Raw genomic sequence first — 16,293 nt, forward strand, 5'->3', positions numbered from 1 at the left:
AATGCCACTTTTGAAGTAAAGGAACACGTTTTTAATGATCTGGATCCGGAAAGACAGGTTCTGCAGTAGAAGGTGGATGCCGTAGGTCGGTCAAGCGGAGCAACCATTAAGCAGGAACTGGGCGTTTTTTCGACCTTACATTCTTTTGCAGACATAGATGATGAGGATGGGAGGTGGATAGTAAAGACACGCGGACGCTGCGCGCAGCTGTATCAGAGGCGCGCGACAGAGAAAGAATGCTCGCCGGGGTAGCGCGCTGGTGTGCGCGCGCGTACAGTTTGTGGGGGGAAGGAAACGAGCGGGCGCTAGTCTTGTTTCCTGTAGCCTGTGAGCTGCTGTTGTTCACTCACTTGAATAGCCGGCTCGGCTGGGTGGAGACGGCAGTGGTCGGTTGCGAGCTCGGCAGCTGTTGTTTCTAGTTGAGAGAAGAAGAGAAGGGAGGTAAGCATTGTCCGCTTGGAGAGGCCGCCTGCTGAACGCGAGGGCAGAGGTAAGGCGGGAAGCGTTTGGCTCTAGTCTGGCTAATGACTAGGCGGCGGTGTGCCCACACTCCCCACAACGCTTTGTCTGTCAACAGCAAGAGCAGCACGGAGTTGCTGGAGCAGAGTGGAGACGAGACATGGTGCATCTGTCCTTATCAGTGACTATATCGGGAACAGAAGCTTACAGGAACCAGGTCTTCGGTTACGCTAGAGAAGGAAGACGTGCGGACAGAAACTAGTTTTCAGTTATAACTAGATCAGCATTAGGGTGAAATCTAATTGCTACCTACGATAGTAATAATGGAAGCCGTGTGGTTATACTTGGATTTGAAGGCTGGCAATAATCGACGTAGAGCTGGCAGGGGTATACATTCTGGGTCCGGACTATTGGTAATAATGGAAGCGCTGCTTAAAAAACAGTTTTTTTGCCTGTTATGTTTTGAGCAGGTTTAGGACAGGGTATTATTAGTAATTACAGTGAGAATGTTAAAGGTTCAAGTTTTGATTTATACAATAAACATAAAGAATGAAACATGGTTGCTAGTAATACTGAAAGCAGGAATGAGATGTGGCCAAGTTTCAGGTTATACTTAAGGCAAAATTACACCTGCCTGTTGATAGTGCTTGGATGTCGGTATATAATTAGATTTATTTGTGCTGGTACAGCCAGTGCTTGCTGAGTTGGTCCTGATTTCTGATACAATAGAAGTAATAAAGTAGACTGTAGTTGCTAATTACACTGGGAGCTGGTTGCGGGATGGAACATGATTGCTAGTAGTATTATAAATGATTGGATGATTTTAATTTCTGATTAACTGTGAAAAAATTGCTGATAATGCAAATAGAGGCAAATAGTTTTCATTTGTTGATTATTCTGGAAGCAGATGCGGGATGGTTTCTGGTGACTGTTGGTAATGGATGTATAGGTACAGTGAGATCTAATTAATGGCAGTTTTGGGTGCAGAAGCAGAATGGAACCTAGCTGCTGTTAAAAGAAAACCTATTTAGTAGGGTATCTAGTTTGTTTTGACTATTCGGAGAGAAAATTCAACATGGTTGTGCATAATAATACATTAAGGATGGAGTTTAGTTGATTATAGTGGGAGGTGGCACATGAAAAGGCCTGAATGTATAGTATGGGAATGGTCATCGTATGAGAATGAAGTGATATGTAGGATGGAATATAATTTTCTGTGTGGCTGGCTATTGAAATTTAATTGAATTTACATACAATACTGATAGCTAAACCATCCATTTTCTCATCCTGATTTTCCTTGTAGTGGGCCACAAAGAAGCAACAATCAGTCTTTTTTTAAAATAACTGGCAATTTGGCACATGTATTGTATTTCTGTTCTGGTACATTTACCCCTTTAAATCAGTAAGACATGCTTGTCATATTTGGATGTGAAGGCTAAGAAAACATTTGTTATGCTCTGTGATGTAGAATGAAGCCCTATTGCTTATTACTTAAAAAACTTCAAATGGAAGTAGCTGGTGGGTATATTGTTGAGTGTATTGATTTATTTTGGTTTAGAACTGCTCAGTGTTTGAACTCTTTAGCTTTTATTTATTTATTGCAAAGTGCTTATATCTTGCCCAAAGAAACCCTGAGTTGTCCCGAAAGCTTACATATTGTAATCTTATTAGTTAGCCAATAAAAGGTGTCATTTTGCTTGACTTTTCACTACATTCATAATGGCTAACACGGTACAACACCCTAGTATTGCAAAGTGCTTGTAATTTCTTTTTTATGTCTAAACTACATTGTAAAGTATGTTGTTTGATTTAGCTTGTGTAATTTAGCAGTAACCAAAAACTGGCAATATCGGGATGAATGATATTTGTGTCATACTGTATTTTTTTTTTGGTTGATGAATACATATACTTCTACTTATTGTGACTGCAGTAGTTAACTTTATTAGAAAAGGAAGAGCTTTGTATTGGCAACTGTATTTTTTTTTGTGTTTTAATAACAGAATTTGGTGTACTGATTTTAACAGGCATTGGTCTTATTGCTGGTTTAACGAGAAATGGGATCCTGAATTGCACATGTAAGATGTGCTGTCAGAGTGAAAAATATTTTTATTTTGTTCAGAGAAATGCTGTAGATTGCCTATCACACACTTTGTTGCCAATGCGTGCTGCACAAGCAACAGAAAGGAAACCTCTTCCTTTGTTTAGTTACACAAGTCACCAAATTCCTTGTCTCTTTGTAGGATGGAATGTAATACAATGCTAATGTTGATTAGCATCATACAGTAGGGCAGTCCTGGGGTAAAGCAAATTTTAAAGATAAGCAAGCTTAAAGTTCAAACGGTCAGCAGCTGTTTTTTTTTTCCTTAAATATACCCATAGCGAGGTATGATTGAAGACCTGAGTGAAAGCAGCTTTTGATTATACATTTTCCAGTGGGATGTTTTAACAAGAGTGGAAAAACTGACAATGTTTTTAATGTTGTTTGAGACTCATATATAAACAAGATATACACTCCTCGAAGAAGTGCAATTTAATATTTTGTTCAGGCTTTTTTTCTTTAGCAAGTCTTTAGTATTATGTTTACTCTATAACATGTAATAAATTATAAATTGAGTTAGCCTTTATGGGTTGCATGATTTTATGAAATTGAATTCTTTTTTTAGGCTTTCTTAGCCTTGTGCCACTAAACTGTGGAGGAGGCTTAATGACTGTTTCAGAGTGACAGTACAGACTATTTCAAACCTCCGCACAGCACATTTTTTGCAAATTTTTAGTTTTAACAACAGGAAATAATGAAATGTCATTACCATGCAGTGTTCACAGGTGCAGAGAGTAGTACAAGGTTTCAGATCGGTGTCTCTGAGTCCAGAAGATTTGTTATAATTTACAGTACATAACATTCTCCAATCTTTTTAGTCCAGTTCAGGGTCATGAAGGATGTAGGCTATCCAAGTAGCACTGAACACCAAGCAGGAGACAGCCTTTCAATATTTTGCCAGTCAGCTACAGAGTTCACTAATGAAAATATCTTCACTTTTCCTACAGGGCCATTTTTGGATTGGTCAATACAACCAGCAAATTTATGGGGGGTTGGGCAGAAAACACACATTGACAGAATGTGCAAACTCCACAAGGACTGTGTAAACACTCCATTTAATTGTATTCTGGTGGCCTTGGATACTTTCATAATGTCCTAAATTGTGAACAGATACTAATTCTGAAAGTTCTGAAAGAAATAGCATTTATTGAGAAATACCATTTTCTTACATCAACCTATATTACAAAGGATCATTCCAATGTTATTCTATATTTTTAACGCCTTCTTTTGTTAGGTTATGCTTTGCCGACTGTGACTAATGACTATCTTGCTAATCAATTGGTTGTTTTATTTTTTTCAAATAATTGTGTATTAATGCAGTGTATGTGCAAAAAAGAAGCATTTTTTTCAAAAACAAACTTCCATTCCTTGCACTGTGCTTTTTTCATAACAATAGTACAAGTATGCTGTAAAATTACATTTGCCAAAAAGGTGCATAGCAACAAGTCTTGTTACTAACTTTAAGGGCAAGCTTCTGGGCAGTTGTTGAAGTCAAAGGGTAGAGAGCTGAAAGCAATATGAAGCGTCAACAAAAGTTGCCTAGAGTGTATTATTTGATTTTGATGTGCTAGAGGGCAGCAAAGACTGCACAATTAATTGAATGTTACATATTTCAAGCTTTGTTTTTCTTTACAAATACCAGCTGTTACTATCATCAAAACAAATACCTTGCAAAAGATATTTTATATATTGTGAATGGCTTGCATTTTTTATTATCAGATAAGGAATTTGAGCTGCCAGAAGAATGGAAGAAAGTCATGTTGAGAGTGCTTCAGGATTATCCCTAAGTGTGATTGATTCAGAGAGAGAGGAACACCGTTCTATTAATGCTTTCTTTTCAGGTGTTTCATCATTACAGTTATTTCCTGTACTGAGTGAGCTCATTTTTATAGATCTTGCAACAGAGACATTTCTTACCAGAGTTGAAATTTCTTATCAAAATTGAAATAGCTTAATATTTTTGAGTTCTTTGGTCTTTTACCTTCTACCCTATTTACATCAGCCACCTCCTCCATACTTCAAAATGTGATTAACTTTACTGTTGTTCAATAAAGTGACATACATAAAAAGCAACAAATCACCTACTCGATACCAAAAGTTGTTGCGGTCTTAGTTTTATATTGAACACCTCGAGTCAAAAGACAGAATTTCCCATATAGCTAATCAGCTTACTTTGAGGGACCTTGAAATGACAGAGCAGTGTATTACAAGAGTACAAAAGGCATCATAAGGATAAAGTAGTCATTTTTTGCAGATTCGGGGCAGATTTGAGATTACCAGGTTTATATTAGATCTTGTACAGTTGAAATAGGGCAATATTTGGGGTGAAGCAAGCAAGTTTTTTTTTTTTTATTGCTATGTTTAGTAGTTAGGCATACAACATAATTGACCTAGACTTTCAAAAAGCCTTTGACTTGGTCCCACACCAAAGATTAATTCTAAAACAAGAAGCTTGTAGGCATCAGAAGTAACCTATAAAACTGGATCCCCAGTTGGTTAACTGGCGGTAAACAAAGAGTACAGATAAGAGGAGAATGCTATATATGGACTAAGATCAGCAGTGGGGTCTGTCATTACTTTTTCTGATTTATATTATTGACATTAATTCTGGTATAGTTAGCAAAGCTGTGAAATTTGTGTATGACATGAAAGTTGGAGAGATGGCTGGCATTAAGAAGGCAGAAAAAACAATACTAATAAAAAAAAAACCTGGACAAGTTTCGGAACTGGTTGAACACTTGTAAAATGCAGTTTAATGTAGAAAACTGCAAAGCGTACCACATGGGCAAATCGAACATCAATTATAAATAAATGATGGACAATGCTGTCATACAGAAAGCAACCTCTGAAGATGATTTAGGGGTATACAGTATATTGATCCAACATTTTCATAATCTAAGCAGAAGCAATTTAGAAGGCAAATAAAATGTTAGGTTATATCATAAAAACTGTTAAATATAATTAATGGGATGTTATGCTCAAACTATATAATGTACTAGGAAGACCGCATTTGAAGTAATGTGTGCAGTTCTGGTCACCACAGTACAAGAAAGGCATAGTAGCACTTAAATCTCTGCAGGGGAGAGAAACCAAGTACATCCTAGGATTAAAGGACAGACATGGAGCAATACACCTGTTTAGTTTTAAGCAAGTGGAGAATGTGTGGGGACCTTATCCAGGTAGATCCAGCAGAATTCTTTCAGTTTAAGGGTGATCACATACTCAAAGGCATCAGTGAAAACTAAGGGGAAGTACATTTAAGACTGAAGCCAGGAAGCACTTCTGTATGCAAAGAGTTGTTGGAATCTGGAACAAACTACTGAGACAAGTACTTGAAGCAGAACTTTGACAACCCTTAATAAACATTTGGATCAGATATTGGGACAGCTTAGCTAGTGGCTAAACAAACTGGCTTGATGGACTGAATGGATTCCTTCCATTAGTCAGATTTCTTCTGTTCAAATATAGTTTTTCTCTGAAAGACCAAGTATTACAGTGAATGCAATAGTTGTTAGCCTTAATCATATACACATCAGGTTATAGTATAAACACAATTAATCTCAATTGTTAGCATGAATGTTTACCCATTATATGTACTAAATGGTTTATACATTCCATTAATAATTGCTCTAGGAATGAATCATTTATGCATGTGAAGTTAGACTTAACCACATTTATATGAATTACGACTTAATAATGAACACTTAATGCACCCCATGTGAAGATCCTAGACCATGGTATGCTTTAAAACAAGGGTTATCATTTATTTACATTACACACATGGTAAATGTATGCAAGTTAAGGAATGGAACCAAAAATAAACACTACCTAAAATCAATGCTAAAAAATTCAAATTAAAACATTATATCAGCATCACATAACTTGGTGCATAGCAAGACTATTCAGGATATTCATTTAGACAAACTCTTTGCAACTCAGGTTTGTCAGAGGGCGGCGCAGTGGTAGCGCTGCTGCCTCGCATTTAGGAGACCCGGGTTCGCTTCCCGGGTCCTCCCTGCGTGGAGTTTGCATGTTCTCCCTGTGTCTGCGTGGGTTTCCTCCCACAGTCCAAGGACAATGCTGGTTAGGTGGATTGGCGATTCTAAATTGGCCCTAGTGTGTGCTTGGTGTGTGGGTGTGTTTGTGTGTCCTGCGGTGGGTTGGCGCCCTGCCCAGGATTGGTTCCTGCCTTGTGCCTTGTGTTGGCTGGGATTGGCTCCAGCAGACCTCCGTGACCCTGTGTTCGGTTTCAGCGGGTTGGAAAATGGATGGATGGATGTTGTCAGAGTTGTGACATTTGCAATGATATTTATGTCTGCATCACTATAAATAGAGACTTTAGCTGGATAATAACTCTTACTGAAGGTTAATATTTAATGGATAAGTCAAGTTAATTTAAAATTTCAAATATTGCACTAATGTTTTAATGTTACAAATCTTTCTCTCTTCTTTCTTGACATCAGCAAAATCAAATTTTTCAATTGAAGACTAATCCATTATGTCAGAATTAATTTAAAATAGTCTTCTGTTATACAGCACCTTGAAAACAACATACAGGTAAAATTCCATTACAACGAACTTTCAGGGACCTAAAAAATATTTTGCTGTAATGAAAATTTCGTAATGAGATTCTGTATTTGTTGCTAAAGTGTTTTTTTTAACTTGCATCCAGACGTTTGCAATCATTTCAATAGCTTCTTTCGCGTTAATTTTAGTCTTTTCCTGTCTACAAGTTATGCTGATGAGAATTTTTCTCAGCATTTCCTTGCGATAATACACTTTCAGGGTGCGAATGATGCCCAAACCCAATGGCTGAAGCACTGCTGTACAATTGGGTGGGAGGAATACAACAAGAACATTATCTAAATGCGGAAGCATGTTGTGGGAAGCACAGTTATCAATCAAAAGCCAAAACATCCTTTTCTTCTTCTGAACTCTTTTGGGATCCTCCCCACCCAATGAGAACATCACGCTGCAGTGAAGCGCCACAGAAGCGAATCCTAAAAGGTTGTGGGCGCGCTATAAGTCCCTGTCTTATACCCCAAAACACGAGTCTGAGTCTCAGTACTTTAGCAAAACCAGCTTTATTCAGCTTGAAACAGGAACAGCATGGTTATTTATTGTAGCGGGATCTGTCACTCTTCTATACACAGACACAGCAGTCAGGCAGGGTTATGACCAGGTTAATGGCCAAGTAATCCTGTTACCTGCATTTACAATGCTCCTTGTATCACCTATTGAGATCTTTTCTGTTTGCTTCAGTCAGTGCCGAGCCGCATCAGAGCAGTGAGCCTGCTGTTGCCCCGGCAAGAGATAAACAGTCTTCCACAGACGCAGTGATTGCACTTCGGGACACTCTTTGGTGTGCTGTCCAATTGGGGGTGCTCCTAAGAGAGTTTAGAAACGTCATATTTTCTTGAATGAGTTCCACATTAATAGGAATGTTTCTTGAACAAGTATAACTGAACCACATAACTGCTTTTTCGGTGTCTTCAAATGCAGTAGTGCACATAGATTTGCAAGCCCAGATTTTCTTGTTTTTTTGCTCTGTCTTTCAAGAACGTCGACAGTGTCGATGGTGAAATTCCGAATTCACTGGCAACGTCTTTTTTCTTTTTGCCGCAATTGAGAGGTGCAAAAATGTAAAGTTTTTTTTCTAATATGAACTGTTTTTTCGTGTCTGCCGTTTCTATAGGATGGTGACAATGAGTTAAATTCCAATGGATGTTTTTCAAATGTTGATGAGCAATAAGCAAAAGGTATCGCTGAAAACCACCGTAAACAAAAACGGCAAAAAGTCCGAAGAAAGAAAATGTTTTTTACAATGTTTCTGTTTGGGAATCGTTGTGCACAACTGAGCTGCGACCATGGAACTAACTGATCTGTGGATGATTCATTCAAGCATTTCAAGGTCACTTTGTTGTAATGAAAGTATCTGCTGAATGTACTTCGTTGTAACGAGATTTCTATAGACTCGTGTCATATCGGGAAACTGTCGGGACCATAAAAATAGTTTGTTGTAATGAAAATTTTGTAAAGATATTCTTTGTAACAAAATTTTACCTGTATCTATATTAAGACTTAGTTACTGATTAACTCAGAATAAGCCATAAAACTGGACTGATTAATATCTCCTCTCACTGCTCATAACTGGGGACAGAATCCTGTTCTTTCCTTAACTAATCTACTAATAGATGCTCTAATAAAGTCCAAATACAAATTTAGTGTTTGACAATTGAAGTATGCTGTTTAAACAGCCGCACTAACTTTGCTTCTCAGCAGTAATGCTCTTATGTTATTACATTGTAAATCGTATCATAAGAGTGGTCTTCTTGTGCTTCAGACTCGTGCTGATCTAAATGAAGTATCTGGTCATTGGATGTTTTCAAACACAAAATTAGATTTTGGAATGAACATATGGAGCAGCTCATTTTCTTTATTTTGTAGATTAGAAGACAATGTAAAAAGCTGAATAGAACATATAGATAGAATAGATAGTTGAAAGGCCAAGAGTAGCCATGTCCATCAAATTCAGATGAATAGGAAGCCTTCCTTCCTTTATTGGGGCTACTTATGGTATTGCATTAAAAAGCATTTATTTTGCAATTATTTGTAACCCACTCATTGAAATGTCTGACACAAGTTAAAGTATCCTAGCACAGCAAACGCCAATAATGCTGTACTAATTCCATAGTTTGGTAAATACTGGCAATAACAAAAGCCATTTTAGCCTTAAAAGAGCAACCCATTTTTAACTTCATTAAGTCAAGCAAGATTGATACATAATAGTTGTGATACATGCAATCCCTTGCTGAAATCAAACTCTATAGAATCACAGCAACAAACTTGGAATGAGTTGCTCCATTTCCCTAAGAATTCTCTTATCATACCCAGTTTGTTCCGTTAACTTCACAATTGCTACACATGCTTGATTCTATAGATGCAGGTTATTTACAGATTCTAAGTATTTTTAATGTAACTGAAAAAATGTGGTAGTAGATATTTTATTGTGAGAATGTCCATGAAAGGCACTATACTAGTATCCTAGGGTTTATTTCAATTATTGGTGAACAAGAAGAAAGAGAGGGAGTATGTACTGATAATACGTTGCTACATCCACCACACAATGAACCACCAGATAAAATACCCCTAAAATGTACCATAGATTATGAACCTTTTTATATGTGTACACAGTGTAGTACTAACCCTTGAAAATTGTAGCAACTGTAAGAACTAAACAAAAAAGTCTCACTGTTACCTTATAGGACTGGGGTTAGATCAGAACATTCCCTAACCCCTGGGCAATTGCTAACATCAGTAAACCACAATGTAGTTTTAGTGAGAAAAACATTAATTTAATCAAAACCTATTATTATTATAATAAGATATCACAGAAGACAACATCAGACTCTGTCTATAAGCTTAGCCAAAAATTGTTTCTTTAGCATGATAAATACATTAAGTGTTTTACAGTACCAAAGAATGAACTCAATGGAAGAAACTTCATGTTTTGAAATAACACCCTCAATGTCCAGGTCTCAACCCAATAAAAGGTTGTGGTAAAACAATAAGCAGTCAGATAATGCAAGACATTCATGAATTGTTGCCCAGTTGAAGCAGTTTTGCAAGTAAGAAAGGTTAAAGATCCCTCAAAGCAGATGTCAGAGTAATGCTTAGTTGCCATAGTTATTAGAAAAAAAAAATAATAATAATACGCTACTCATTTCTGCATGTCAGTCATTTCTTTTTACTTGATTCTTTTTCTAACGATCCATCGGTTTATATGAACCGCACATAGGATTTGTAAATATTAACCCTTCATGTGTAAAAGTAAAGACTATTTAATTGAAACCATGGATGCAAGAATCATAAGTAGGAAGTATGACTACTTAGTTCCTGTTCTTAAAGCATTGAATTGTCTTTCTGTGATTTTTTTTTTTTTTAATCTTGCTTTTGAAAGTTGTAAATGGGGTTAGCCTTATTTTATTTTGACAAAATAAGTATACACATTACTAAAGGGTGCACCGTACATTAATAAAATAAAGGTATTGATCAAATTCTCAGGATAAATAAAACTATCATGGGAGGCGGAACCTTTGGCTATAGGACTTTTGAACTTTCTAAATAAATTCTGAAATCCATTTTTTTTTAGTATGGCATGCTCATGACAGAGCTGCTGCTGTCTATATTGCTTTTCAATAGTTTTAGCAATCCTTGTCATGGATTATTACCCTGTCTTTCCATTTACCAATTAACCTAACATGCATATTTTTGGGAGCTATGAAAAAAATGGAGACTTTAAGAAGAACATGCAGACTCTGCATAGACAACAACATGGTAAAACTTTGGTATATGGACCATGTTTAACACCATACATTCTATATAAAAATTACGTTCACAAGAATGGGTGTACATGTATTCATTTTAAAAGATTTAAGTATTACTCTGTATTTAAGTGTGCTAGGAAATATCAGGTAATTTTGGCCTATACTATGTACCGGTATTTGGTAAATATGGAATGTGATAATTAGTTCTAAAAGATATCCAAATAGATTCATTGACAGATTGACGGTGGACCAGCAGATGTGTAAGGTAAGGTAATAGTCTGAGTTAGTGACAGAGTTTCTTCTTGCTAAATTTGTTTTATGTGGCAGAGTAGCTATTTTGTGGAATGATCTGAAAATTTTGTTTGGGTTTAATTGGTCATAGAATACTCTGCTGGGCTATTTTAGTGTCGGTAGATTTTTGACTGAAGTAAAATAATAGTTGAGGAGAGCTGTGGCATTAGAAGATCAGTGCAATGGTTAGTATATCTTAAATTGCATAAATTGAATACAACTAAATGCATTCTTTAAGTAAGTAAATAAATATCCAAGATTAAGTAGTTGGTATTTTTATATTTTCTTTAAATTTTAATTAGTAAAACTGAACATTTATTTATTAAAACATATTTGTAGAATGCATAAGAAAATGCAATTTAATAATTAAATACTGCAACTAGAACTGTACCAATGCGTTAATAAGTAAGCAACTGTCTTTTTTTGTCTGCATATTTTGCCCATTACCTTGTATCCTTTTTATAAATAAGAACTGTTGGTATTGTTGTATGATTAGCAATTTCCTGTGTAAAACACAGATTATCTGAACCATAATAGATGGAGATTATCTCTGGCAGGGTAGGATTACAGTATCCCTTGACCTTCTAAATACCATCCGTATTGTTTTAATGCTTTTTTTTGTTTTGTTTTTTGTTTTTTCTTTTTTGTCTGTTAGAATAAGAAAATACGTCTCTGTGGGTGTAGTATTAGGATCATGTCTATTCTTTTTTTATATTGAGAATTTGTGTAGAACAGTGTAGTGAATATAGGAGTACATCCCTTCGGATGCATTTGATCTTTATCTCTTTCAAACAGAAGATACACTACCCATATTTGACAACAAACATGAGTGTTCTTTTCAATTTATTTAAAAAAAAAACACATTAAATATCCATCCATCCATTTTCTAACCCGCTGAATCCGAATACAGGGTCACGGGGGTCTGCTGGAGCCAATCCCAGCCAACACAGGGCACAAGGCAGGAACCAATCCTGGGCAGGGTGCCAACCCACCGCAGGACACACACAAACACACCCACACACCAAGCACACACTAGGGCCAATTTAGAATCGCCAATCCACCTAACCTGCATGTCTTTGGATTGTGGGAGGAAACCGGAGTGCCCGGAGGAAACCCATGCAGACACGGGAGAACATGCAAACTCGCGGAGGACCCGGGAAGCGAACCCGGGTCTCCTAACTGCGAGGCAGCAGCGCTACCACTGCGCCACCGTGCCGCCCCACATTAAATATATTTCCTGAAAATGTAAGTTCAATTGAATTAGGAATTTGTGATACCACATTTAACAATACCCCAAATTGATTTTGTTATATTACGTTAAGATTCTAGTAAGAGGTGGTCTTTTTAAGACTATGCTCACACTGCATCTTCATTTTAATTTATGTGATGTAGATCCAATCCTTTTAGAGAAGCATTAACAAAGATGAACCACACGACATCAGAACTTGTCAGATTTAGACCATTTTTGTTTGTGGTACAAAATTTCCATCCATCCATTATCCAACCCGCTATATCCTAACCACAGGGTCACAGTGGTCTGCTGGAGCCAATCCCAGCCAACACAGCGTGCAACACAGGAAACAAACACTGGACAGGGCGTCAGCCCACCGCAGGGCGGTACAAAATTTGATGCATGTAATATGAAGGTAATATGGGTTTGAATGCTTAAAATGGAATTGTCTAGAAATGTACACTCTCCTGCTAATTTTATGTCAGTGCTAATTTAACTTTAGTCATATCGCTGCATTAACTAACATACAGCACTTTGTCATTATATCCGTGAAAAGAAAGAAAGAAAGATTATGGACTTAATATGCATTTGGCATGAATGCCCCTCTTGACATTCAGAAATTGGCCTACTACAGTTTGGCATCAAAACCCTCCACATCTCACCTCTTCCTAAGGTATGACTCTCTCCATAGTTTTCTATGTACAGATATAACAGTGATAATTGTACTCAAAGCAATAGCTTTGATCGTTCTATTTCTTTTTCTTTTCTTTGTGATTATTAGCTGACGATTTACAGACATCCTGAACAGAAAACAATGTGAAGTAGCGAATAACCCAGCATTATTTTGGTTTCCGTGGTAGTCTGTTAGATTCTATAGGTCTGACTAGTTTTTAGTAATTTTGCACATGCAGGGAACATTTAGGATAAATATTTGTGTAAAAGCATATTGGATTTCTGCCACTTGGAAAATGAATTTGAGTAGTCAAATAAAAAGAAAATTAGACATCAACCAAAAATTACAATTGAGTGACTTAGTTGCAGTGTGAAAGCATCCTAACTCATTACTTGAAAGGAATTCTGTCCCATGTTTTATTAGCACTTACTTCAGAACTATGGTTTTTTGGAGGAATTTTAATATGCTAAGCACTCTTACATCTCTTACATCATCTGTGTACAGCAGGTTTAAGCCATTGCTCCTCCTCCAATCACCACCACTACTAAAACCACTTGATGTTGGGGGTTCTCCTGCTTAAGGCAGATTAATAATTTTGATTTTGAAACTGACATCACCACTTTTAAGGTAACTGTCCAGAGCACAGATATGTGTTTTATTTCTTTTGTAAACATAATGAAACAGTGTTCTTCTTTTAGGGCACTAATTTTCATTTCTGTACATCTTGAAAAACATGCCTGATCAGTATTTCACTTGTGGTGGAATTTCTGAGTTTTGACATTTATTGCTGCAAGAGATAGCTTGGAGTTTAATGGGTCTTTGTATGATTGGCTGTTAGAGAAGATTCAAGGTCCACTCCTGGGTAAAGTGGTGCCTGCTATGAATGTTGGTTCTTTCATTTTGTAGCTCACTACCATGCCAAATGCAGAAAAGGGCAATTCAGAACAGATGGTGAGTCACAAAACACTTCAACATTTAAAAAAAAGTCATAATACTGGCTTAACAACTTGAAACATGCTGTGTTCAAGTCACAATAAGAGAACACATAATCTGAGGAAGAGTTTTTGGTACATCAGGATCATTGCTGAGCTTTGATCTTCAGCTTTGGCCAAGTGGTGCTGGTCAGAGAAAACATATTATACAGAGGCTGTATGGCTCAATAAATTTCAACAAGACAGTTAGGGTTAGGGGTCTGATAGACTGCTAGCCAGCGAGCAGCAGGGTGAGTTAGTTGTTCTCTTTACCACGAGATATGGTTTATAGTAAATTGTCATATAAAACATACCCTTTCTTTCCTCTCTTTATCTCTGTAACCATAATATTTCACAATTTCTTATGTTATGAAATATGTTTGATCTTTGTCTCTGCCTAATTTTGTAGTTTTTTTCTAGGAGTCTTTATTTGAAAGTAGAATTGTTTTGCAGCCCATTAAGCATCCCACATTCATACTACTAGCTGAATACATATATATGTGCATATAGATGCAAACTAGATATACAATATGTAAATATAGCAAATATCACATATACTGTATGTTCATGGCCATTTAAAGAATACAATCACAATGACTGATTACTGATTATATTTTCTGTGTACTACAATGCTCTTGAGATTAAAGATTTAAGGGTACCCTTTTAATCAAAGTACTAAATGTTGGGCAATTGTTTCAAATGAAGTTACTTTTCAAGTTTTACCTTTAAGATGTTAGAATAACTGGTTGATCAAAAATGGCTGTTATATTTGACTTGCGTCCTGAATTATTGAATCAGGAAGGAGTGATTACCAAGGTCACACTGTGCCTCTTATAAAGAAACATAAAGACATGTTGTACTATCGGTTTTGACAAGAGTTATCATTATGTTGTTCCCAGCATCCAGTTAGATATGCAGCCCCTTGCATTTATGCAAAAGTCCACAAATTTAGGCTTGCACTGCTTCCTAACACATAGTTAAACACCTATAGGCATGTTTGTTTTGGTTTCTGCCTGTTGAGGATTTACCTGATTGATATAAAGCCTGTACTTGTGTAATGAGTGACGCCTTAGTCAGTTACTGTAGCTTTTTGTGCTGGAAGTCATTTTAATGCAATTGTAATTATTTGATGGAATAAGAGATTTAGTTCTAACACTGCCAGCTAAAACAACCTGGCATTAAATTACAATACATTTATAAAAAGAGCACTCTGCAGTAATCAAAATAATAAATCATTTTTGTGAAGCTCCTTTTGCTGTTACACAGGATGAACTCATTTTCAAAATTTGCTATTGTTATGATTTTTATTGTGATCCTAATAAATACTTATTTATAATTATGGATAACATACATGAACCTCATATCTCTTTCCAGAAAACTAATAAAAAGGCTTGGTTGATGACTTACAACTTTTAAAAAACAGGTATCCTTCTGACTTTTTAATGTTATATATTTTTACCTTGATTAGTAATAGCTTATATATTTGGAAATTAAACCTGGATAATCAAAAGTTTATATGATAATGTGTCTACATTTTAACTTCTCTTCATACCAACCAACGTAACATTATAGTGAAGGGACAGAATGACTTTTAAGTGTTGTAATCTTTCCTTGGTTACATAGACCTTTTATCATACAGTATGTCTGTAGATAATGAACTTGTTTAATTTGCAGATATTTTTAACTTGTCATTTTGTGTAGTTAAACATATTATAGACATCTTACATTCAAGATTCTGGTAAACTATGTTGACTTCTTTTCTAGATTTGTTTTGTTTGTTTCAGCTTTCATATACACACACAGTTTTCCTATCTGTATAATACAAATCTGCTTGTGAACCGTCAGCCATGCACATATTAATAATATCCCTTACACCCTTAGAGCATTTTTCAGCAGCAATCTCCACCTGAGGGGGGTAACCCAAAATAAGGCATTATTCAAAAAAATTAAGGTAGCACTCTTACATCTCTTACATCCTCTGTGTACAGCAGGTTTAAGCCATTGCTCCTCCTTCAGTCACCACCACTACTAAAACCCCTTGATGTTGGGGGTTCTCTTGCTTAAGGCAGATTAGTTGATTTTGAAACTGACATCACCACTTTTAAGGTAACTGTCCAGAGCACAGATATGTGTTTTATTTCTTTTGTAAACATAATGAAACAGTGTTCTTCTTGTAGGGCACTAATTTTCATTTCTATACATCCTTGAAAAACGTTCCTGATCAGTAATATACTTGTGGTGGA

General features: G+C 36.3%; 1 protein-coding gene across 1 annotated transcript in view; it reads left to right on the top strand.

Moving 5' to 3' along the window:
* The first annotated feature begins 291 nt into the window (after positions 1-291).
* The window catches only part of LOC120518541 (guanine nucleotide-binding protein G(I)/G(S)/G(O) subunit gamma-2), a 49,817-nt gene continuing 33,815 nt past the window's right edge, over positions 292-16,293 (top strand). Inside the window, exon 1 of the mRNA XM_039741386.1 lies at positions 292-441. The gene's annotated coding sequence lies outside the window, so the exon portion shown is untranslated. The remainder of the gene's footprint in view (positions 442-16,293) is intronic.

This window comes from Polypterus senegalus, chromosome 18 (genome assembly GCF_016835505.1).
Source record: "Polypterus senegalus isolate Bchr_013 chromosome 18, ASM1683550v1, whole genome shotgun sequence".
Taxonomy (NCBI): Eukaryota; Metazoa; Chordata; class Cladistia; order Polypteriformes; family Polypteridae; genus Polypterus; species Polypterus senegalus.